This window comes from Corvus brachyrhynchos, unplaced genomic scaffold (assembly GCF_000691975.1).
Source record: "Corvus brachyrhynchos isolate BGI_N302 unplaced genomic scaffold, ASM69197v1 scaffold1, whole genome shotgun sequence".
Taxonomy (NCBI): domain Eukaryota; kingdom Metazoa; phylum Chordata; class Aves; order Passeriformes; family Corvidae; genus Corvus; species Corvus brachyrhynchos.
In genome coordinates this window covers 6,342,338-6,368,554 of record NW_008237222.1, presented here as the reverse complement: position 1 = coordinate 6,368,554, position 26,217 = coordinate 6,342,338, and the positions used below count along the sequence as shown (strand labels likewise).

The 26,217-nt window shown below is 39.7% G+C and overlaps 1 protein-coding gene across 12 annotated transcripts in view; it reads right to left on the bottom strand.

Annotated features, from left to right (window-relative positions):
• The window catches only part of CUNH14orf132 (chromosome unknown C14orf132 homolog), a 234,467-nt gene that overhangs the window by 109,737 nt on the left and 98,513 nt on the right, over positions 1-26,217 (bottom strand). For 7 of the 12 annotated variants that reach the window (XR_001860231.1, XR_001860234.1, XR_001860235.1 and 4 more), the window contains one exon: positions 13,530-13,824. The exons of 3 other annotated variants lie outside the window; for them this stretch is intronic. The gene's annotated coding sequence lies outside the window, so the exon portion shown is untranslated. Of the gene's footprint in view, positions 1-13,529; positions 13,825-14,321; positions 15,024-22,033; positions 22,661-26,217 lie in introns of those variants that run through there. 2 more of the 12 variants (XR_552309.2, XR_001860233.1) reach the window with 2 other exon arrangements.

The following is a 26,217-nucleotide window of genomic DNA, read 5'->3' as shown; positions in this document are numbered from 1 at the left end:
CGACCCTTGTGCTCCTCGCAGGGATTTTGTGTCACCCTCTAAACCACTCTTTTTTAGCCTGACACCAAAAGCCGTGTTGTGCATGCTGCGGGTCCAATGGGTGATCACTTTTGTCGCCCAGCCGCCTTTTCTGTTGAGTTTGGCATGGGCATTGCCTCAGCCAGACCACAGACCTAGCTCTGCATCTCCGTAAGCCTTTCAAGCTGCTGTCTGAGATTTGAACCATACTTCTCATTTCTTAAGAACTCCAGATGTCAAGCACACTCTAATAATTCACATGGAAACACTGCACAGTGACTGGTGACTGAAGTACAGCCAGTTTTGGAGTGCAGTACAGGCAGTGACAAACCAGAGAGCCATGCCAAATGGTCCAGAGGAGAGGAAGGGATGTAGATTTTTTGTGAAGAGAGACTATGGCAAATTTGTACTGAGAAATATCTTATTTCATGAATCCAAAGACGCAACCCTTCTTTGCCAAAAACTGGGGAGCCTAAAAGCTCGTAACTCTACATTAGTGCAGCAATTATACTAGCTTTCCTGTACTTTAAAAACCAGAGACAAAAGTTTAATGTTTCTGGCTTTGCTTCTTAAACAGAAAGTGAGAGTTACACTAGACAAACTCCAATTTAAAATCTCAGCGGGGCTGACAGCTGTGTTGAAGAAGAAAGCTTTTCACAGTACTAGCTTGTGGATTGATTTTAATAATGGACATTTTCTTTCCATAGATCCAGTATTTATACTCTTGTTGTTATTTTAAAACCTGCCTGGGGACACATAAATCTGCCTGTATCATAATTACATTTACCTATATTTCATGCCTATAATCAGACTAGGACCTATGGCAGAAGCCATAGGAATATTGGGCAATCTATTCTGTATGGATAAGAAAGACTCCAGGTATTTTTCCAAAAAGATAACCTATTTTATGGATATTAAATTAACTTTGTCAGTTTTTCAGGAATGTAAGGTTTTGTCAGGAGAAGTTTTTGGCTTATTTCTGAAAGTAAACATTATGGGGACTCCTGAGTCTTTTTTCTTGAGTTCATGTGTCTCTTTCTTCCAGTTGCTCCCAAATTCTTGTTCCTTTCTCCAGTCCTTGCTTCCCTGGAGCTTGCAGCACTGCTGCAGTTCACTCTGTTTGGTAGCGGTGGAAAAGAAGACAGATGCAGACTGGTCAAGTGCTTCCAAGAGAAAGCTTAGGGTTGTACAGCTCATAGCTACACTGAAACCCCCAGAAATAATCCAAGAATCAGGCTTTTTATGGAAACCCACTGGCAGTGTTTTACTTTTCATACTGCTGCTTCTTGAACTACAAATGTCAGAAGCATATCTGTAGTGCTGCACTGCTGCAGGCTGGCTTTGGGAAACCCTTCATAAAAATCTGTCAGTGAGGCTGGGTAAGTTCCCTCCTCTCATGAAGTCATCCATTCTGGTCACAGCTACACTCTGCACTGTCCCTGGGGCTAAAGTAAACATTACTGAAGAGAAAATGTGCATGACTTACAAATCCACAGCACTTTGCCACATGCAGATATTTGCAAATATTTAAGAACAGAACAGCTTTCTCATAGGTACCTGCATGTACACCATGCTTAACCAACAGGTGCCACCTTCTGTACACTGCACAACCAGTTAAGAACAAGTTCTTCTACACTGCACTTGCTATTACAATTTTGGTGGACACTGTTGCCTATCACAGGAAGGATGTTTGTGTGGCCAGAGCACCAGGTGGGGACTGAGGAATCAGGGTCTCTGGGGTCCTAAGGACACCTTTATGAGCATAGGGACACCCTTTGCTGTTGGGAAGTTGGTCAGCATGAAAAATTCTGGCTCTGAGAAATGGTGTCTTTCTCCTCCCTGCACAGCAGCACTCTCTCTCCAGTTTTATGTTGCTTGGACAATGCTGTGCAGAGCTACTAAACATTTTATTAAAGCACGTGATTGCCATCTTGTCAAAGCAGTGTATGGGCTGCTTCTTCCTCACTGTTGCCAGGAAAACAGGGATTTGCAGAAATTACTGTGCTTTATAGATGGCATATTGCCCTTTATCAAAAGCCATAATCCCTCTGTTAGCACAAATCTCTGTTGCCTTCCTTCTGTTTTCTCATTCCTGACTTCTTGTAAATGCTAATTTTGATTTTTTTCCTGTGTCATTTTACTGTCAAAACTGTAAACACTAGAATATTACTGGGCATCACATCAAAGCAAGATTTACAGATGATTGGTCTTCATTGTTCTTTAAAATTTTAGCTTTTTTTTAATAGCACAGTAAACAAGATATTTAAAGCTTCCCAAACAATGCTTATAAATTCATCCTGTTGCAACTTTTCCAACTTGCAGTCACTTATAATTGACATCAGCTATTTCTCTGCTACAGTTACAGGACTGCTGTGCACAGGACTGTGCCTGAGGTAACTCCCACCTAACCAGGTGGGAGCAGAAGTCTCCTAGAAAATAAAAGGCCTGCAACCCCATGAGGAACAGCTATCTCAAACCACAGCCACAGTCCTGCTACACCCTTTAGGTGCACTCTGAAACTCATGCCCTACCCTCTTTCCCCTGCCTGTTGCTTAATCCAACTAGATCAATGCCAGCTGGGTACATTTATACATATTGTTTAGTGCAAGTGTAAACAAAGACCTAAAATGGAGTTGTGCTGTCATTTTACAAGGAGAAAGAAGAAATCAGTTCCTTTCATTATCGATCATTTTCATGGAGTTTTGTGGCTGACAAACAGGCTGCTTGAGAGAAACAAAACAAGAGGTATGTTAAATCTTGGAGATACCTAGCTGCGGAGCAGTAATTCTCATACCAGTGGAGACGTGTGTGCAAAGGCACTGTGCAGAGACACATTTGCTGAAGCCCCAGATATGTGGCAGATAAATATCTGAAACAGGAAAGGAATGGAAAGTAACTTTCAGGTGAAGACATAAAGTGCAAAGCCAAGGTATATTCGTATTTTCTACCACAGCAACTTGTACGAGTGGTGAAGATGAAACCAGCCAATGATGTGATCCAGCTGTGGAAGAAATCAATGGCACAATTCTCACTGATGACCAGCAGGTATTGGACTAGGCTTTGAAATAAAAAATTGTCCAGATGAGCAACTGTGAGAGAAAAAAATGTAGTTTGTTGTAACCTAGTCACCCAAATTGCTAGTGTATGTACCCTACAGCCCTGTGTTAGTCCCTGCAAATGACCCACCTAGTAAGTTGTCAGCTCCAGTAACCTCAAAGAAGAAGACCATGCAACAATGAAGATTCACAGGAAGTCCCATTCTCTTGTCAGTCCTACTCTTGTTTAGTAACAGCTTATACAGAGAACAGCCCCTGCACCATGCTGCAGCATGGCTTTCTAGCTGAAGTAGTTAAGGAAAAGCACAGATACACCCAGAGAAACATCAGTAAAGATCAGTGGCAAGTGATCCTCTCCGCAAAAGGCTTTAAAGATAATGAAAGTATTAATCATTAATTCCAAAAATCAACATAAAAATCCACATGTAATTCTGCTAACTGGGACCAAGTATGTAGTGAAGCAGACAGTGAAATCAGTTAGTATCTTTTTGGCATTCTGTGCTTGCAGAATTAGTTATGGGAGTTGCATTCACTCAGCATTTAATTCTCTAGAAGAGGCTGTTTCTCTTATCATTTCTTCAATATCTACCCCTGTCAGACCCTGATCTCAGTAACTGATATTAGCTGCAATCTATGTGATAAGCACAGGACAAAAAGGTTCCCAAATTTCAAGTGCATCCTACTCTTGGTAGGATTCACTTTCTCGGATGAGCTTGTGCCAAGCCTCGCAGCCATTCAGAGCTTCTGCAGCTCCTGCAGGTACAGCAGGGCCAAATCCTGCCAGTGGCTCACAAAAGCAGCTGCTGCTGCTGCCTTCTGCCCACAGCCGAGGACAGCACAGAGCTCTGCTCGCCTTCACTGCTTTCCATGTGTCCTTCAGGACATGAACTGCACATGTACTGTAATAGATCCAAGAAGTTTTCTTCGAGTCCATGGTCTGTACAAGCATAAATCAACATCTGTGTTGGATTCTAGGTTATGTGAAAAGCACCAGCTTTGCATATTTGTGCTTTATCACCCAATCAGTAGGCTAGAAGTAGTAAGTCCAAATCCTGAGAGGGTTAAGCCAGTCAAACTACATCAGTGAACACGGTCTGACAGGGCAGGCATTGTTTGGCATGTATCTTAAGCTGTCAGGAAGAGCAGCCAGTGAGCAATGCAGTACTTGACCTGTCAGCATGGTACAGATCATTTACATAGCTTTTCACAAACATTAACAGATTAATCCTCACCTTGGGATGCACAAGCAAGGTTCAGTAGCCCTGACAAACAGATCTGGAAGCTGTCTCCCACTGTGATTGTAACCTGATTTCCAGGAGGATCAGCATCTTTACACCTTGTAAAAGCAAAGAGGATGGGACGTCATACCTCCAGACCAGGAGAAAAAGAGGTGTGAAGCAGATAGCAGCTTTGGCCCAACCTCTTGTGTTTGTGGGGGACTGGGGCTGTGGGGACTTTCTTAAGTGCTCTATCCTGGCTCCTGTTCAGTTCACACCAGCTGTGACAATCACAAGCAGGATGGTATCTCTCACCCTGGCACTGAGGACATGGGCGCGTTCATGTGCAAAGTGCTGTGTTTCATGCCCAAATCGTAAAGCAAACCAAGCAGCTGAAGTGGAAATATCCTACCTGGTTGCAATTTCCCTACCCAAACAGCTACCCAAATCATCTCAGCTCATCTCAGTGGGATTGTTTCATAAAAGTAGTAGTCATCATATGAGTGAAAACTGAATTCTGAGCACAGAGCTTGGGCTTTGCATTGAGGAGCAGGGAGGATCTGTGATGGATACGGCCCACAAGATCTTACTGACATGCCTCATAGACCTAGAGACAAAGTGGCCCATAAGGCCATGCTGGCTGGGTTCTTTTAATTTCCTGAGAGACCTGTGCACACATCACTTATGCAGCTGAGAGGTCTGGTCTTAGCAGTGTTACTGAGGGCTGAGGAGCTGTCTGTAAGCCACAGGGGACTGGGAGATCAGGTCCCTGGTGAGGCAGGAGAGGGTGTGATCCCACAGGTGTGTCCCCTCACAGGAGGGACATGTGCATGTATGCACTGAGGGGGTGAGAATTTTGGTTTATATCCACATGCAATGCATGGATGTACCCAGATGCACTGTCGTGGGGTTTAGACGTGTGTCCACATGGACTGGGATAGACACAAAAAGGATCAAGGGAAGATGAATCCATACAGGCATCTGATAGAGATGTGGGCAAGGAGGACAGGACACCAAATTCTTTAGACATACAGTAATTCATGTGCTGTAACTTGGTAAAAATTTTTAGCTGATTTTAACTGAAGGTCTCTGTTTTATGAAGGAAATTGCTTATTGATCCTGTCTGTCTACATCATATTCACACTGTGCTATTCATATGCTTAACCTGGAGGGACTCGGAAAGGTTGTTTCTCTCTTCACACACAACTTGACTTCTGCAGGGAGACAATGCACCTCCACGTGAGGCTGCAGCAAAAGGTAGGAAAAGTTTGTGAGATAGGGAACATTAGTGTTCCTGATATTGAAATCCCTGTGGTGCCAATTTGGTGTGCCTTCTTCATATACTCAGAATATCTACTGAAAGCCAGATGAGCGGTCACAAATTAATTTGGAGATAGATTCAGCAAAAGCATTGTAGGATTCTCTCTGTACCATTACACATGGTCTGCTTATGGTTTTTTGGGTTTTTTTAGTGATGCTTTTGATCTCTCTCCTCTTTTGAGACATTGCAGATGTGATTTGTGGTCTTTTACTAGCTGACTGAAATTCAGTGAGGAATGGAGCAGATACTCTGGACCCTTTGGCATTAAACGTCCATTGTGTGGTTTTCAGGGTGGAGACAACAACTAGACTGAAAGAGAACAGTGATCCCTTAAAATTCCTTTTGAAAGCACATGAAGAGATGCAGAATTTGTGGGGTAACAGTTAGGAACAGAAATAATCGACAAGCCCTTCTTCAACCCCCTCTAAAGCACTTGTGATATTAAAACCATGCAGTGAGGTACATCACATTACACAGTCAGGGTGTTCCCAGTGATACGACATATTAAAACATGCTGAGCATTACATGAAGTAATGTCAAAGATGTCATTACCCTTATGCTGACCCAGTAATACTTCAAAATTTCTCCAGAGGAGCAGGTAGAATGTAGATTGTCATACATTTCCACAGCAGTGTTTTCAGAACACATCCAGCTGTGCCAGGCTTCAAAGCATTTTGGTGCAACATAAAGCATTTGCTATGGAATGAGGCCACAGGAACCCAAACCAAATGGATATGACATCACTGAAACTCTTCCTTATAGGAAAGGTTTGTTTTCTAGCTTTTCTTAATACATATAGAGGACAAGTACTGTGTTCAGCAGCACAGAAACAATACTATCCTAAGGCCCATTGTGTTCATCCATTAAGAGCCACTTTCAAGAATGCTTTAAAAGCCCTTCTGAAATCCTACCTTCTCCTGCTAAGTATTTTGTAGTGCTTCTGTATTCAGTGAAGAGTTACATTTACTGTGAAAACCTCGACAAACTCTCTTTTACCCAGTGTTTTGTTTAGATGCAAGCTACGGAAAGGAATTCCAACACACAGCTCTTAGACAGGCTTGTCATCAGCTTTCCCATTCAAAAAGTTACATGGTTTTGTTTTCAAACATTAGGCTTGTCTTCCTTAAAGGAAAGTTTCTTGCATTCTTAGTAGTTCAGTAATATCTCACTTTGCAGACAGTATTGCTAGGTTTTGGGATGTGTCAAAATAAAGTCCTAATTTTTTTCATCAAATGTATCACTGTTTCACATGGGGGAGAAAGTGTTGCTTTTCAGTATCTAAAGACATATGCATAAAATGATTAATCTCAAATTTTCAGAAGTTAAGAATATGGACCGCATTAATATTCTCTGGAGCTCTTACAGTGAATGAAATTCATTATTTATTTTTCATTATTTATGTTGATGGGCTTAAGTTGTTCTCCAATATTTCTTAGCTGAATAAAAACCACTTTACCTGTCAAAGTTAGGTAATTACTCAACTCCAATAATTAGATTTACTTTCCTGACTCTTAATGTTGTAGAAAATAGGCATATATTATAAATCTCATGGTCAGATCCTCAAAGGTATTTGGATCCCTTACTCCCTCTGATTTTAAAAATAAGTAGAGGCCATGTGATACATTAAGTTCTTAAGCACCAGTATGTGTTTGAACTTAAACATCTTAATGTACTCTAATACCCAAGGTTCCAGGGAAAAAATTGCCAGCTTAGCTAGAAAAGACTTTCAGAACTTCTTTTATGATATTTACAGATAACATTAGGTCTAGTTTAGTATGGAAGGTTGAGGTAGGCTGGGGATGACCCTCTGCACCATCACTGTGGATGAAATTAGATTGCAGGTGATCCTTCTGGCTGCCCTGAGCTCTGTGCACTGGAGAACATTATTTTGAAGCAATTTGTGTAAATCCTTACTATAATGGAGTACGTATTGACAAAAGCATTCCTTTCTAACATTTTTCCATTATAAGCCAGTAAAAATAAAAAAATGTCAGAAAAAATAAAAGAGCATACTTGGTGCAGTAGGGTCCATTCTAAGTTCTCTTCTTAACACTTCTCAGAAATAAAACCAAAGTGAGATGAGATTTCCAGTAAAGTATTGTTTTTAATCAGACTTTCATATTCTTCTCTATTAATAGGTTGTTGAATAATTGGGTAAGTATTGTACTTGTCAGCATCCAGAGTCATGGAACATCTGGAGCTGCACAAGGTAAGGCAGATACCACTTAAGCTTCTGGGATATTCTGCTGGAATTAGGTACTGATTCCAAAACTCTGGCACATTTGCAAAAGCTATTTTTCCTTCCTGACGTACAAAATTTTTCTGACTTTGTATTAAGATGAAAAAGTCATATTTTTTTCCCCCAACTTGAAAAGTAATTTTAGCAGCTAAGTACTTTCCATACAAACCATCTTTTCCTTTTTCATAAAGAGGATACAAAACTGAAAGATTACCTTGGACAGAGGAGGCATACCAGGGTTAATAAGAATCCCTGTTAGGTCTTATATTCTCTCGTTCACCTCTTTTCCCCACAAGTGCTGGATTCATAATGACATGTGTGAATCCTAGATAGCAAATCATAGGTCTTTTTATGTTTTAACTGGATTTCTTTTCTGGGCTAAAATTTGATTAATTTACCAAGAGCCTTCAAAACCATTACATAGCCCCACAGCTGTCCCTAAACACTGACAGCATAACCAGGTACATATGTATGTCCCCCAGAACCTGTATGGCATGTTTAGGATGTTTCTATTTAGTTATTTTCTGTTTAATATAGGATCTACTTCCCCTGTGAAGAAAAGCAATTACATAATTAATGGTTACATTCAAACAGAATGGCTCAGGAGAGAAAAAAGAATTTTTAGGACAACTGTGTCAGATTGGAAAGGAAGTACGCATCAGTAATTCCCTTTCACATTTGATACTTCAGCTAGTATTAACTTAAAAGTCCAAATGCAAGTCATTAAGCAAAAAAATGAACAAAATGAAGAGCAACCTTGCAGGGACAGTGATGAACTGAGAATAAGGACATTTGGGTTCAATTCCGAACTCTTCCCTTGCCAGTATAGCTTTGGGCAGTTTCTTTGTTCCTCAGTTCCTTATCTATTTAATAAGGATATTAATACTCGATTAATTCTACTCCTTGCCTGCATGCCTTTTGAAGGCCTCTTGAAGGTTTTTGTAGTAAAAAGTACTACTTCTGGTATCTGTAAAACTCAGAAAAATAGAGGCCTGCTTTTTGTTGAAGACACAAGAAGAATTAAAGGAGGGAATCACCATCAGAGATTCTGTTCTACCATAGACCTGGTGAGAACTGCGGCTGAGTTTCAGTAACATGCGGCTATGCAATATGTAGTGCTAAAGATGACCCTTCAGAAAGCTTCTGGTTAAAGAACTGACTTGTGAGAGCCAACAAATATTGGGACAGCTATAAAAGACCTAGTGAAAAAAATCACAACAAAACACTTCTCTGTTAAAAAAAAAAAAGTTGTAAAATTTCACTGAGAAAAACAGATAAACAGATAACTGTAGAATTTATTGTAACAAATGGAGGTCTGATTAAAATTAAAGTATTTTCAAACATATTGATTTTTAGAACTTTTCATTTTTTAAAAACATTTCAATATTTTATCCTGGTTTATGAATCTATATCATTCATATATGATCTATAGAAATTACTTCACCAAGAAATATTCTTTCTATGGACATTTACACTTAAAAACCAAAACTTTAAGATTCGTTTGAGCTTTGTTTTGGATTTTTTGCAGGCCTCTCAAAAATCAGGTTTTTGCTGGATCGTGAATCAAGAGAGCTCAAGGCATTCTGAGTACAGGAACTGCATATGTGCCACATTTTTCTTGACTAGAAATAGTTGCTGTAGGTGTGGAAAACATTTCCACTGCTCAGTATAACTTCCCTGACAATGCAGATGGTTCAAGCTTTAATTCACGTTGTTTATCTAAAGAAACCATTCAAAGGACTGAAATGAAATGCAGGTGTTCCCAGCATTAAACCTTTATTGACTAGAATCTTAAAAGAAAATGAAATTACTAATTTTCCTTGCTTTAGAATTGATGGGGAAAGCCAAATGCAGCTGTTGTGCAAGTTTTTAAATTATTTAAAATGTCACTAAAGAGTCTTAAGTCGCAGCAAATCTTTGACAGAAACGTATGCTGAAGACAATGAACACCCTGTATGATGCAAACCCTTCTCTCTCAAAATAACACACTCTTTAGAAAAGAATCCACTATTTTCACTATGTATATTGTAGGGATAAAATAAACAAATGAACCTATTACTGCATTAGTGTACTGGATACACATTAAGGTGTTATGCTTGCTTTTTTTTAAATATTCTTCTTTCTACCACAATGCATAACCTCATGGAAAAAAAATCCTATGCAAAAAGGAACTGTTCTTTACAAATGACAGTTAATTAAATATTGCTTGTTATGTAATATATATCTTAATAATACAGACATTTATAAGCATGCAAAATTGCACAGAGAAATAAAATCCAGATGATTTTATCTTTCCTATTTCAATATATATCTATATTCTTTAGGAAGTTTACTAAAATTATGACTTCATATTTTGTTTCTACCATAAAGACAAATGTTCCTGGATCAACTAAAGAGCTCAACATCACGTATTAACTAAAAAATGAACATATTTAATGCAGTAAAATGCTGGGTAAGTATCCTTAAACCTAATAATAGTGAGTATTTTGTAAGATCAGTGATGTTTCAAATGAATCAAGGATGGGTTCCTGGAAAAATTGAAAATACCTAGTAGCAATGTTAATACTGTCAGAAAAATAATAAGGCAATGAATAATTCCAATAAGAATACACTTGTTCAATTCGGAGGCCACTAATAAAGGTAAATTTTTGCATACTCTGATAATTTTTCACTAACAATGTATCTGTACAGGTCCGTGATCTTTAAGAATGCAATTAACCTATTTTTCTTTCTCTAATTACAAAGTAAAAGATTCGCATAGGTAAAAAGAAAAAATATTTTCTTTAGAAGGGAAATCCAAGTTATGCATGAAGCCTAATAAATTTGTTGCCATGACAATCAAAGAGCCTGATCTTATAAAATCTTTCAGAATTTATTCACATGAGTAGTTCTTACTCACTGTGCTAGTTTTGACCTCTCCCGTTCTGAGTGACCACTGTAAGAGGTGGAGCCCAAAGTCATGGAATAAATGAACACAATGGACATTTTGTGAACATTTCTAGACATTTTACAAGGGTGGTCCATAGACTAAGGGAATGTTATCTGCATGTTATGTGTAAATATGGGAAGGGGGGTTGATTAATGAGGATGTATTGGATAGTGTGGGACCTGAGTATGATGCAATTGGTATAGAATAAGGGATAGAGAATGTGCTGGGTTTAGCTGGGATAGAGTTCATTTTCTTTCTAGTAATTAGTTTGAGGCTATGTTTGGTGCTAGAAACAGTATTTACAATACAGAGATGTTTTAGCTCTTGCTGAGCAGAGCTTCCACAGTGCAAAGGCATTTGGTGCCTCTCATCCCACCCCACCAGAGAGTGGGCTGGGGGTGCACAAGGAATTGGGGGGGGTCACAATTGGGACAGCTGACCCCAACAGAAGGGGTCATTCTGTACTATATGGGATATTCTGTACTATATGGTGTCATATAAAACATGTAAAACAGCATATAAAACAGGGGAAAGACAAAGGAAAAGGGGAGAAGGACTATTCAGAATTATGGCATTTTCTTCCCAAGTAACCTTTACACAGAATGGAGCCTGGCTTCCCCAGAGATGGGTGAACACCTGCCTGCCCATGGCAAGTGGTGAATGAATTCCTTGCTTTGCTTTCCTTGAGTGCATGTGGCTTTTGCATTACCCATTAAACAGTCTTTGTCTCACCCATGAGTTCTCCCACTTTTACTTCTCTGGTTCTCTCTCCCATCCCACCAGGGGAGGGTGAGCAATCAGCCCTGCAGTGTAAACACTGGGGTTAAACTGGGGTTAACTGGGGTTAAACAATAACATTCATGCAAGTTGTCCCACTGATTGACATAGAGCTGCTGATGTGAGGTTTGCAATGGGCAACTTGAATTCAGGATGCAGTCCTTGTTCACATAGAGAGTTGAGGGGATGGCTTCCACAAGTAAGAGGTTCTTTCTGGCAGTGAAGATGACATTCATGGGTTGTGTTGTCCTTCCTCAGTTTTGCTTATTGGTTCTTACACTAGTCACACATTTTCCATAGTAAAATACACAAAAATTCTGCTTCAATGCTCAGATATGTGTGTTTTGAACCTTTATTCCTAAAATCAACGCTGATTCCTCTGTACCCTACTGAAATATTTTCACACTACAATGTGTTTTTTCATCTGTGCTTCCACCTGCTGCAGTGATTTGAAGAAGTTGCATTACTATTTTCTCTTTAAAAACAGCCTTATGGAATCCTTCATCATACAAGAAGGAAATTTATTGGGAACTACCACAAAATTACATCTTTTGAATAGTATTTAAGCTCTGATTCTTGTTCATGAGTCCTGCTGTGGCCTGGCTTTTGTGCTTTGACTTTATTCATCCTTCCCACCCTGAAAACCTGCTGCCAGGAGCCTGTCATCTCCATACCCGGCTGCACAGCCCATGAGAGCTGCCACACAAACCTGCTCCTGATCTTTTTCCAGCTCCATCAAAAGCAGTCAGATTTCCAAGGGGTTCCCCTCAGAGTGGAGGCAGGTCCTTACCACAGTTTACTCAAGAACCACTCAACTTTTCCTCTTCCAAACTCAGTGATCCACCAGGATGTGTAAGAAAATACATATGTTTCACATTGCCAAAAACCTTTTAGTTCTACCCTAATTTCTGAAGCAGAGACCCAAATAATCCAGCCTTCCTGGAAAAGAAACCTGTTCTTCCAACTCAGTACATTCATTGTACAATTCCTGATCTGCTTGACAATTTCTTGACAATGACCCATGCATTTGTAATTCAGGTAGTTAATAACATCTCCTTGCACTCCCCTAGCACCTTTCACCCAGGAAGATGAAACCACATTACAGCTGTTAACAAAAAGTATCTTGCAATGCCCACTGAAGATATTTCTAATAATTCTCAATACTCCTCTAATACATAGCAAAAATTACTTCATATAAGAACATCCCATACTGGATTTGTTTATTTTATGACCTGGATAATAATTCACTGTGGTCATTTTCGGCTTTCTGATGTGTAAGAGAATCTGTCTCCCACTGTTTCTAAAACACAGCATCCAAGTCTGCACTTGATAGGTGTTTCCCATGGAAACAAAATAAAATAGATCTTTTGTACCTGCCAGTATTGCAGACATTCAAAACCTTTCTGCAGCTTTCATTTACTAAAATAATATAATTCAGGACCATTCTTGCATTGACATAGGATTTCTTTTACCTCCCATTTTTGCCTTCTAGTGGTCAGTGCACAACTGAGGTGCAGGGAAGGTATAGAACTATGACCCCAGAGAAACAGACAGAGCAAGAGAAAGAGGAGGCAGGAGGAGGGGAATGGAGGGAGGGAGGGAAAAAGAGAGAGAAATGTCAAAGCGAGTTCCTAAACATCCTCTTTAGCATGGAAATATGTACAATACATATTTCTGCAGATGTTCCAGCTGCAGATGTTCCAGTCCAAATGCAAAAGACAGCACAGGTGTGCACAACACACACACACACACACACACACACGGAGTCACAAAGCGAGGGAGAAAGGCAGAAATTATCTTACAAAGCTGCTGCAGTAATCAGGACACTTGCTCCTGAAAACAACCATGCAAACAAACATTCTTTGTTACCTTTCTACATTTTTTCAATATTCATTTCACTATTGATATTATTTTATACCTCTCACCATATCAGAAAGATGGTTATTATTAAAAGGAAGGAAAAAGGCCTTACCATGCAGTGCATCAGGAAGAGATGAGAAGCACAGAGCATGCTGCAGAGATTAAGCTCAGCATGGCATTCAGATATCCTTTGGAATTGAAGAAAATTGTCCAACCCATTCTTCCTAACAAAGCGGACAAGTTTTCTCTAGGCTTGAATTTTTCACCAGAAGACAGATCCTTACAGTGCATTATATTTTCTTCTTCAGGAGATATATTTCCTCCAGTTAAGTTTCAGCTCCGCAATGCCATTTCCAATCAGCTCTAAGAAGTTCTTCATTCCCAGATTCACGGTGTCATCAGAGGGACTCCAAAGAAAATCAAAGAAAGAAAGAAAAAAAGAAAATAATACCTTACCAAAGCCCTGAAATTACTATACTGAAAAGGAGAAGATATAAAAATCCCACAACACCCCCTCATTTACTCTATTATCTAGGTGTTTCACAACAATCATATATGAGACTTTGGTCTCATATATGCAGTGCTGATCATTTGTAACATAGGAAGAGGCAAAAACTTTCCCTATTTACACATGATGCATTTTCATTACTGCTGCTCAACTGTGTACTACCAAGCAACCCTTTTCATCCTAAGGCATCTTTAAAACCATGTGACAAAAACACCAGCTCTCCCTTTCCTTTCCCAAAGAACAAGAATATTAGAATTTCCAGAAAAATGTTGGAGAAGGTCTGACAAATAACCCAAAAATACAAATCAGATCTAAAAGCAAAACCCTTGAAGCAGGAGGCTTCTTGAGCAACGAGGTACTTTGCCTGAAGAATTTGGGGACACACGCATTAAGTACCATAGGGAAGGAGAAAGGGGGAATGAACGGTGGCTAACGGGGTGTTTGGAGAAGATGGGGTGGGACCAAATGGGTGTCAGGCAGGAGTGGGATCCTGAGTCACCCTCAGCCTCCTGCCTGCTTGCTGACAGCAGCTCGGGCTTCCCCTGCACTTTCTGCAAAGCATATTAATTGATTCTGGTTGCTGAGCAACTAACTCTGGGGAGCCACATCGAAGGCTCCGGTTCCAGCGCAGCTTCAGCAGCAGCAGCAGAGAGAGGGGATGGTCTCCCTGCCTCTCTCCTCCTCCCAGGATCAGTCACCCTACCCGGATGTCCTTAGCTGCCCTGCAGAGAAGCTTTGCAAAAAAAAGGAAGAAGCCCCCAGTAGTGCAGCAGGGAGAAGGGGTGGGATGCTCCTCCAGCCTGCACTGCACTGGCAGGACTTGGGAGAGCAGCCCCACTTCACACTGACAGCAACACCCCTCTGCCACCCTGCTTGGGGTGCCTGGGCCAGTGGGGCTGGTAGCCACGGGAAACCCAACCCGCTATGTCGACAGGTAGGTGAATCAGGGTGGTGCAGCCGCCTTCTGGAAAGCAAATATCATCTTCAAGATGTTAAAATGACAAGTCACACAGTTATCACAGAAATATAGAATATCCTGAATAGGAAGGGACCCACAGGGATCATGCAACTCCAGCTCCTGGCCATGCACAGGACATGCCCAAGAATCCCACCATGTGCCTGAGAACCTTGTTCAAATGTTTCTTGAATTCTGTCAGGCTGTGACCACTTTTCTGGGAAGCCTGTTCCAGTGCCCAACCACCCTCTGGGTTAAGGACTCCTTCCAAATATTCAATCTAAACCTCACCTGACACAGTTTCATGTCATTTGTGAGTTTCTAGTTGAACATGTGGCCACTTAAGCTCAGTCCCTGCCATAACAGTAACTATTGCTCATTCCTGAGCTCTTTATCATGTTGAACTTCAGACAGAGCAGACACTTTTCTGGCTGAAAGGGTGCATTCTAAACCAGAACCACCATGCAGAGGAATTTCCTAGGTATCTTTGACACTTTTTTTTGAGACTGAAAAATGGATCTCTCTGACAAAACCTTATAATTGCTTTAACTGATACATTTAAGTTCCATGGAAGAGTGAAGCAGCAAAGAGGCCATTTAGTTTTGGTCCACAAAAGAGATGGGGTAACTGAGTAACTGGAGCTGGCTCAAATGGGTTTCTCCTACAGTACCTCAACTGATGGCCCAGTAGGATCAACGCAGAGGATTGATGCCAAGGGGATGGACCCTGAACAGGGCCTGACCCCTGCAATTTGTGGAGGGCTTTCACTGACTTCTGTGGCTCTAGCGTCTGAAAGAACACCCCAAAACACCACGGTGTCTGAAACAGGACATTTCTCTTGTAGTGTATAAATCCTTAGTCAGATCATGGCATTTGTTCAGCACTGACTAAGCTGAACAGGTTCCACAGGTAAGATTTAAGAAATGAAAAGACCTCAAGATTTCTCTCCCTGTGACCTGGCAGTAAGTGCAACACTAGATCTTGGCCAAACTGCTCATGCATGATTACTGTCAAAGATCTGAGCTAGATCAGCTCCTTATTCTGTTATAGTGATAGGATAAGTTAAAGGGCAAGGCCATGAGAACTGCCTTAGCTTGCAGTCACACAGCATAATTATCTAATTCTCCCCTTGAAAAAATCCAACCTCTATCTAGTAAGACCTAGCTAAGTGGCAAACACCAGGTGTTTGTGAAAAGGAGAACAGTTATCTTAAGGAAGAGAGTAACATTTCTGACAGTAGCTTAGCTGCACCACACTCTGCTTTCATGCTTTATAAAGAAAGATCTACAGTTTAGCCTCATTTTCTTAGCAAAGCCAGATGCTTCACATATATTCAAAGCTCAGGAAGTATCATTAGATCCTGTTAGCAGACCTGCTGTATGAAGCAGATTACAGAACATATTCAGTTCATCCAACATGTTTATTGATATGAGCATATACTGGGAATTCCTAATCCCCCAAGTACAACACCCAGAGAAATATGGGACCATTTAGACCAAGGGAACAAAGAGAGGTGGAGAGATTTCACAAATTCTTGCAAAGAAATGATTAAGTTGATATGAATGTATTTCACCAAACACATAGTAAAGAAAGATTTCTTTCAGCATGATAACTTGTAGTCATTTTATCCTTCCACTATTACTCCTTTACATTCATGCTGATGCCTATTGTTATCCCCAACAGTACAATCTTTAAAAAGTGAGACAACAAAGTATTAATATTTTAATGTGCTTTTTTTTGTACTTTATTTTTACAAGGCAGAATACCAAACAGTGTTGAAGTTTTCTGTATTGGAGAAAGTATCATTAGAAGTTTCAGGGAAGGGCAGGTGAAGGGCAAAACAATAAAACAAAACAACCATAGAACGAAAGCAAGTCAACAACAGGTGATTTCAAAATGAAAGCAAACTAGTGTGTAAGAAGGAGCTATCAGATTATTAAAAAAATTAGTGAGGTAGGTTTGGAGATGTCGACATTTGGGCAACTTTTTACCTTTTTTTTTAGCAAATACAAAGCTGCTTAGATAAAATTCAGTTTCTTACAGAAAGCAAGTACAGTATCTCTCTTTCACTTACACAAGACTTGAATTTAATCTCATATAAATGCCTTTTATTACTCATTGAAAAGGCTGGCTAATGCATATGTTCTATTCCTATTCCATTTTCTATGTATCTTTTCTCTTTCCACTTTTATATCCTTTCAATAGTAGCATTATCCTCTTTGAGAAAATGGATGTCCTGTGAGCTGAAGGACCAGAGCAAGCTAGGACCCAGTCAACCCTCATTCCCTGAGGGAATGGTATTGCTGATGTCCCATCAAAACCTGGCAGCACCTTCCATGGTGCCCCCTACTACAGGACCTTGGGTACCAAAATAATGGGGACATGAAACAAGCCATGGCACCAGGTTGGGCAAAAGCCCATTTCTGATCTTAGACTGTATTGCCAGCACCTGATAGTGTGAGAAAGTCCCCAGGGAGACAAACAGGAAGAAAAAAGACACTTCTGTCAATATGTTCTAGTCCAGAGTGTAGGTAAGGGCCAAGTGGAAAAATGGCATTTGAAGAAAGCAAGTGGGTGCTGCAGCAAGCACGAAGTGGTGGCCGAGGCCAGGGAAACAGGGCCTTTCTCTGGATGAGTGAATGCCTGTGCTGCAGGGACAGAGGGCAGCCAGGGTGGATGGGCTCCTTACTGTGCTGGGCAATTGCTCTCCTCTAACCTGAAGCAAAGCAAAGGCCCTTGGCAACTTGGAAGATGGGGGCACAGTCTGTCAGACATTTAAGAATTTGAAGCAGAAAAATCTCTTGGGAATCTCCCTGCAAGTCAGGAACAGGGAGACCAGAGAGCTGGAAGCAGAGGTGGACCAGCCTTGCTCCTTGTGTGCTCAGACAGCTTCTGTAGTGCCTGTCAGCAGCAGGTGCCTTCCCGCAGCACAGTGCAGAGGCCATCAAGTGACCCGGGAAACCTCCTCCCCAGCTGCCCCAGCTGCCTGCCACAGCATGGCCCACACACTGAAAGCAGATGAAACACCTTGCTTCCCAAAACATTAGCCTTCATCATCAATCACAGCTTAATAATATAAAGACCATCACTTTTTTCCTTGCAAGCTGAACCTTCTCCAGTACCTGTGATTCAAGAAGTGAATTAGGTTTTTAAATGCGGTATTGTATGTAAAGGGTACGGTAATTTAATTAGAAATACAAAGGTGTGTCTGCATAATGAAAATTCTTTAACATATGAAATAAAAGTTGTAATTCAATTATTAACCAAATTTTGATTAAAAACTTGTGAAAATTATTTGCAAGTAAGTGTTCTGAGTATGTTCCTCATTTTGACCTTTCAATATCCTGTGTCGCATTTGCTATTCAGTCAATTACAGCACAAACAACTGAATTGATTTCTTGCCTTTTTAGTTTAAATGCCATAATACACGCAGGAGAGTCTGAATCTCAGTGAGTGCATTTCCAGATCATCAGCAATTAATTGAAAAATCTTACCATAAGAAATAGACCTTCATTCAAAAAAATATCCAAAGCATGACAGAGGATATACACATAGTTTCATCTATCTGCAGAATATTTAGCATCCTTAACCTCTATCTTTAACATATTTTAAATATAATGTTATTGTAATAATTATTTTCTATATCCTATATGGCAACTGGTCTCTTTTTTTTTCCTGGATTCCATCAACGCAAATCATACGAGGATACCATAGTTGTCAAAAGCTTGCAACACTAAGAAAAGAGCACATGGTAAGTAAATGGTAAGTAAAGTCAGTAAAATGAAAAACATTTAAGATTTGTTATTCTCTTTCTTTCTAAATAAATGCTGCTTTATTACAACTTAACTGCCAGCTGACTAAAGAATAATTAAAGGTTACAGCTTGTGTGTGATAATTGTTGGGTTTGTTCATACTTCCACAAGTTGGTCTGAAACAAATATTAGTGGATCTGACTTGTATTTCATTTATGGAAAAGGAAACCTCTTACATTCACTGATTTCAATGAAGTTACCCTTAATTTACATCGGTGTAGCCAGTACAATTGATTGCAGTACTAATTTTTTGTTCATTGAAGAGTTAGCTTCAGTTTACATTTGTTATGTACCAGCAATATAACACTGCTTCCTTACATCATGCTAGCACTAAAAATAGCATTTCAATACAGCTGTATCAAAAATGTATGCACAAAAATATGACTACCTGGCTAGTAGCACAGCCACTTCCACTGCAGAAAATATATACACTAAGCATCTTTTTTTCTTTAGAAAAAGAAAACCTGTTTTGAAATAAACTTCTTAGGATGCAAAAGAAATACAAATGAATTTCAACCCATTTAAAAATTGATATCTTGTCCTAGACTTACATTCTGTATATGCAATATACAGTGGCAGTTGTATTTTTGGGGGGAAGTCATTGATATTGGAAACACAAGTTAGATATCAAAATAGAGAGTTTTATCCTAGTCCTCTGCAATAGGTAGAAAAATACTTCCTTATATTTGTGGGAAGATGACTGAGCTGTGTTCTTAGGAGATTCCTCCAGTCTCAGACAGAAACTGCTTAGCCTGTTGCACCAAATAGAGGCAGACTTGCCCCTCTAATGCTGCTGAAATGGACTAGTTCTGTGCTTACATTGCCACTCCAGAAGACAAGTACTATTTTCTGAGAGGCAATGATGTGTTTGCAGTGCCCGTGTGCAAAGTGGAATCTCATTAGAAAAACAGTAATCTTGTTGTACAGCCATGTAGTAGGATAGGACATGCAATGCATGAATTCACTGAATCCCACGGGTGATCATATGCCTGAAATTCTTTTCTAGATAAGTGTGTTCACACGTGGCAAAAAAAGCTCCCAAGCAGCAATAGTTATTACTGCTGAATAAATATTCACATTATTTCTCAACAGGCAGTATACCCACTGGGCAAAAAAATAAGAGTATGCTAATGAGGGATTAGACAGACATGGGCTAAATTAGTCCTACTACAGTTCTGTTAAGCTCTTGGGTGTGTATTACATGACACTACTATTTAATACCCTAGAACAAAAATTTCTCTCTCCCCTCTTTTTTTTTTCCTTCTTTTTTCCCCTTTCTTCTCTCTTTTATTGTTTATTTGGGTTTATTCTTTTTTTCCCCTTTAGTAAAAGAGGTGGAGATTTCCTTTCCTGGGTTAACTTCCAAGCATTAAGAAAAGTAACATAACCTGAATATTTATAAGATTCACACCTAAACCTCTTAATTACTACACAGGATGGTGCTGGAATTAATATTGCATAGCAGCAGAAATAGTCCTAAATTATATTCAACTCTCCAAAATATACAGTATCGGTGTTGTCATGATAGTGCATAGTATTTGAATAAATGCACCTTGAGGAATTTGACAGAAGCCAGATTTAAGTAACTGCTGGCGTTTCTATTCTGAATACAGCTGATCTCCAGAATACCAGTTTTCTGACTGGTAAAACCTCTCAAATGCCTGTTCATTCTTTGTTTCACAAAAGATGCAGAAGCCAGTTTGGTTTTCTTTTTGCCACTAGTAGAGGTGTCTTTGTAAGCATCTTTCTGGTGAAAGTCACTGGGAACAGCTCAGAAAGTCTCTCAAGTAACAGAGAATGCCCCTTAGCTAGTGGGGGAAAAATCTCCATCAGCAATCCTCTGCCAGGCTCTTTTAAGTCCTTCCAAAATAGTCACTCCATTGATTGGTATTTTGAAAACTTTACTGATTAATAAGGTCCTGGTATTCAGAAGGATTCCACAGAGCTAAATGATACCAGCAAAATACAGAAATATAGATCCACAAGGCACTCTGAGCTATTGCCTCTTAAAAAGAAAAACCAGCAAAACAAGACAAATCAAAACCAGCCTGAACATGTTAACTCTTTATGATATATCTATTTCTTAAATATCCCAATTGCTTTCAGGCTTTTCCTTGGAGCTGGTGTCTGTTTAATTAATTAATCACAGTATTTGCACATCTTGAATGCTTTGTTTTAATGTCTCACTCCCTTCTGTGGATTTCCCTGCTGTGAGATTTTAATGAGAGCCATTTCTCATGTTTTTATGCAGAATTATGATACGGAGGAGAAAGTGATAATAACTCAGTCTTCTGTTAATTACACTTCTAATTATTCTTAGAAGTTTATTTATAATTGTGTCTGCCAGCAGGATTTGTTTCAATTATCACAGCCAGATTGGAAATGGAGCTTAAGTTAATTCTTTCTGTAAACAACCATATTTTACAACAAGCAAACAAGAAGTATTAATATTTATTTTTAACTCAAAATACTTCCTTCTCTGACAGTCATTCTTGTAAACAAAAATCTTAGAGAATCGTGTAAAATTTTTGCCCTTCAATACTAATAATATATAAGGTAGAAAATGTTCTCAGAGGACACAAAAAAACTTAATTAAGACAAAACCTATTTATGGTCAAAGGTTTTTCTTTTTTTTTCTAAATGGTAATAAGGGCTTTTATGTTAAAAGTCTTCAAATGAAAAGCCTCACCTCTAGAGGCACAGCAGTGCCATTACTCAAAGAGAATAAGTGTTCTTTCAAGGGTGAAAGGGAAAGAAATATCTATTTTTGATGCTTTTAGATTCCCATTTGCAGGCTAGGAAACCCCTTGTTTACCACAGTATTTCTACAACAATGCAGACCTCATCTGAAAAGTAAGCTGCCCAAAGATCTCAGTTCAGGAAATCCTCTTTTCAGGGAAAAACTGTTCAACAAAACTCATCTTTAGAAAGCACAATCCTATACATATTATTTCATTTTTCATATGAAATAACATTGTTTTTACCAGAGCAATCAATCTAGAAGTATTTATAGGATGACTGAAAGAGATTTAGAAATGGACATTTCAGTATGCACAGATGATCGAAATACACATTCTCTTCCAACAGTATTAAGTGTGTAAAAGTTAGGGTTTAATTTGGAGTGAGATTCATATCTTGCCTATGGAAAGAATAGCTATTGTATAGGTAATGGATTTGTAACCTGACCGACAGAAAACGACAATGTGCAATACTGCATATTTAAAATCTAGAGACAAACAGTTTGCCTTCATATCGAACATGTTTCCCTTCGACACCGGTCCCCTGCAACCCCCTGCTCCCCCACCAAAATGAGCACTGGAAGAGAAGCCTGTGGGACTTACCTGTTTGCCTTCAGAAGATGAAAAAGTTTAAACCATCAAAGTTCTTGTAACAATCAGCCACTAGCACTTAGCTTATGTGGAAATAATTACATTCTTCCATCTTTTAGATTTCTCAGTAAGTGAAAGCTGGTGATGGATGCCAGCAGCCTTGTTAAAATATCACTGTAATCCGTTCTGGAGATTGCTTAGAAAACCAAGTCATAAACATGCAGTGTCTATAGCTTCACAAGCAGCTCAGCATTTTCCAAGCGTGTACACGTCTTCCTTTTCCAACACTGTACTTCACAGAGCACTCTACCTATCTTCATTTGAGTAGAAAGAGCACAGTTGTTAAAAGCAAATCCTGTGTGAACAGAAACATTCTACGTGTTTGTTTTCTCACATCAAAGAGTTATTATTTTAGGAAAGGAGACACCCGTTGCATTTTTTGGTTGCTGCTGTTTCCTCATCAAGAAAAGAAGAATAAAAAAAGCTTCAAATAGAGTAGCAAGAAGCAAAGAAGAGGATACAGCAGTTCAAGAAGCAGCAGGCAAGGTTGGGTGTCTTGTGATTGCTTTGAGTTAATACTCCTCAGGGGGAGATGAAAAAAGCACGAATACAGCAAAATCTGTCTTACAGAGTAAAAATCTGTTGTATAAGCCAGTCTCTGGAAAAGTAAAACAGCATGTGCATTTACTCCATTAATTTCTAGCATGCCAGCATGCGAAGGAAATTGGTAGCTTTCTGTTTATTAACAGCAAACAGGTAGGAAGGAGGAAAGAGAATTCAGTATATGTAACTACTGAAATTGTTTCTGCTCTCCTGAGAAATGTATCAGATGTATTGAGGCTGTGTATGTGAAAGCAATATTTATCAGTACCACAGAAAATGTTATCGTTTACCAGTATTTTCTGGAACATATGTGGAGGATGAACAATTAAGAATGCTGCATCCCCTAGATGCAAACAGCACATTCGTGACTGGTCTTTCTATAGCTTAAACATAACAGGTGTTTGGGCTCTCTGGAAAATATGACTATGAAAGCCCTTACAAGAATCATAAGTGCTGAACACTTTGGAGTAACTGACCCAATTACTGGCATGAAGTGATGGGATCTTCAGCCTAAAAGCCCTAATTTCAAATCTCACTGAAGTCCATGAAAATAGATTTTGAGAGGCCGTGGATGAGGACCTTTGCCAGCTGGCTCCTGTGTCCCTGGGCATCAAAATACAGCTAGATCACAAAGTCACCAAAGACAACTTGGAAGGAGCTGGTTGAAACCCTGCTCTGAAGTTGTCCTGGATGTGACAGTGTGATGCTGGGTCTGAATTTGCTCAGATAATATATGCAGCACAAACACATGCCTGTTCCCTTCAGGGCCAAAAAGAAAACAGTCCATTTATTTGTCTGATGAGTCCAGTCACAGACCAAAATGCCACTGAGCCAAATGCTATTCAAGCATAAAACAAAGAAACTCCTCAGCTGCATGAATTTACTGTCCAGCTGTCACCTTTCATACTTTCCACACATACCACCCACCTGCAGCACCACCAAATCTTGCAGAACACAGCGTTCTTGACTTTAAAGCTTTCTAGTTATTAACCCTGCCATACTTTGGGTCATCTTTCCCCTTAGCAGAGCTTGATCTAGCCCTTTCCAATCAGTGGAAATACCATATTTTGGAAGAAAAAAAAAAAATTAACCCCTCTTTCCACTATCCCTGTTGTTAGAGAGGCTGGAGTCAAAGTGTATCTGCGTGATACACTGGAAACATGAAAAATGGAGAAAAGAAACAGAGCCATGTTTCATATTTTCTGGGGAACTGCACATGCCAGATACAGCAAATACCACATCCTTGGCACAGAAATCATCAATAGCTCAGGGATTTGCCTCAAAATGCTGTAGCACTTAGTTTGCATGTTCCTTTCTTTTCCATAGTCACAATTCTGCATTTTGCTGCAATCTTGAGTATTCTAGGCTTACATATTCATAGAAAACTACCTTCCATTTGAGGGAGCTTTGGCTGCTGATCCTGTAGAGGACGAATTTGCTCTTATCTCCCTAAGCAGTAGATATGCTAACTACGCTGTTTCTATATCTGATACCCAGGTGGAAGGCAAATATTCTTTCTAGATGCACAGCAACCCCACTGACCCTGGAAGAACCACAGATAGGAAGGTGAGAACAAGAGTTTTTTGAGCATTGCAGAGAAAATCCCAGCCCATGGCCCAGTCCAGCAACTTTCAGCGACATCGTGAGTTGTATCAACTCCATTCAGACCCTACTAGGTCCTTAAGAAAATTTCCCTCTTCCTTGTCAGCTTTGCAATTTTATTGGATGTTTGAGCCTTCCCACTGGCACAGGGCTGCTTTCCAGAGCACCACATGCAGCACCCTCGTGACGAAAAGGCAGTAAAGCAGCAATTGCATCATCTAACACAGCACATGCAAGCAAACAGCATTTCCACCCACAGAGAAGCTGCCACTGGTGCAGCATGCAGTGCTTTTTGCATGCCCACCATACACTGGGCTGAAACTACAGAAGAAGGGCTACGCCACTGCAATAAAGTCTCTGGTGTCATATGGCAGAAATCTCAATGCACATCCTGTTTTCAACTCACAGTTGACTTCTAAATATGCTTGCATTGTGTATTTTTAGCTTGCCCAAGGTTCCTATTTTGGGTTACCAGCCTGAGAAATCTTTGAAGAGGTTTGATGTTGAATGAACTTTTGAAAGACTGGTGCATTTTAACATTGGGCAGTAGGAGAAAAAAAATTAGAATGACAGATATAAGATATCAGTAGCTTCTTCCAGAGACAGAGGTCAGTGGCCATGAAATTTGTCACTATCTTGTTAAGCATCAAGGACTTCAGTGTTTTGACACTACAAAGTGCACCTGCCTCTGGTAATTATTTTGAATGTCTGAATTATCCCTCTTCCATCAGATACAATAATCTTTGTGCAAAGATATTTGCCTTATATTCTTTACAAAATACTTCCAGCACTCAAAAATACATTTTGGGAATAGAGGTCAACGTGTGTATGTCCCAAAGGCAGGATATTAATAACACTGGAGGATCTATAGTTTTCCATGAGACATGGCATTTCAGCTACTGACTGTAAAAAATTGAATTTGTTCCAAGGGTTGTTTTTGCATAGGAAGGTGACACTACCCTTGCAGAGGACTTATGGGTATTCCCTTCTCATCCTGGGAGAGTCTGACTGTCCCAGGAAGGACTCTGAGCATCTTCAGTGCCTTTTGAAGGTCAGAAGGGACTGAGTAAGGGTATATAAGCTCCTCAAGGAGACAGGATCCTAACAAGCATAATATAATGCTGTATTATGTCATCTGGATTTTCTTATGAACTATTCTAGCATGATAAAAGCCTTTGACAGACTGGGATCAATTAATTTTGTGAAATACATGCACCAAAGACCTCCAAATATTCTTTTTCTTTGTATCCTGTTCAGAGAATCCTCATCAAAGCAATTCTCTCTCTCCATCTTGGCAAGTTGTTTTCACTAAATAATATATCCCACACATTTTCCTTGGTGAAATGTAATCAAATGGTAAAACAGTCCCAAGACCAAAAAGAAGATACTAAAAAATAACTACTAAAAGTTAGCACTGTCCAGGGTGCAAGGTCTTGTTAGAAGGAACAATAAACAAGAAACACAAAGATAAACAGAGGTGGAAAATGGTGTCTTTAACAATAACATTACTTTTATTTCTAGCCAGAAACATAAATCCTGATGCACTCTGTGCATATCCATATTCATATCTGGAATAAATTTGCTCAAAGAACAAGTCCCAATACAGGAGATTGAGGAAGTTGAGTCTGCAGCCCAGGGTTCAGTTGTGGCTGAAGTTCACCCATATTTTAAAATAAAAATTTGTGATCACTTCTACTCGCAGCAGCAGCAGCAAGAAATTAAGGAACTGTGTTTAATTTTGATTAAGCTCAAACAATTCTTTTATGTCAGATATTAAATCAGTTCTAACACTGCAGAGCTGGACAGGCTGCCATTGGGCTATCTGGTGTTCCCTGTAAGAGAGTAGAGCCTGTATTTAAACATATCTATGTCATGCCAACGCGTGTCAACATGAATCTAAACTAACAACTTTTTATTTACTATCCTGTGCTCAGTATAAGTACCCAAATATCTAAGTCAAGCTTGAGGAAGAGGCAGAATTTTTTTCATGG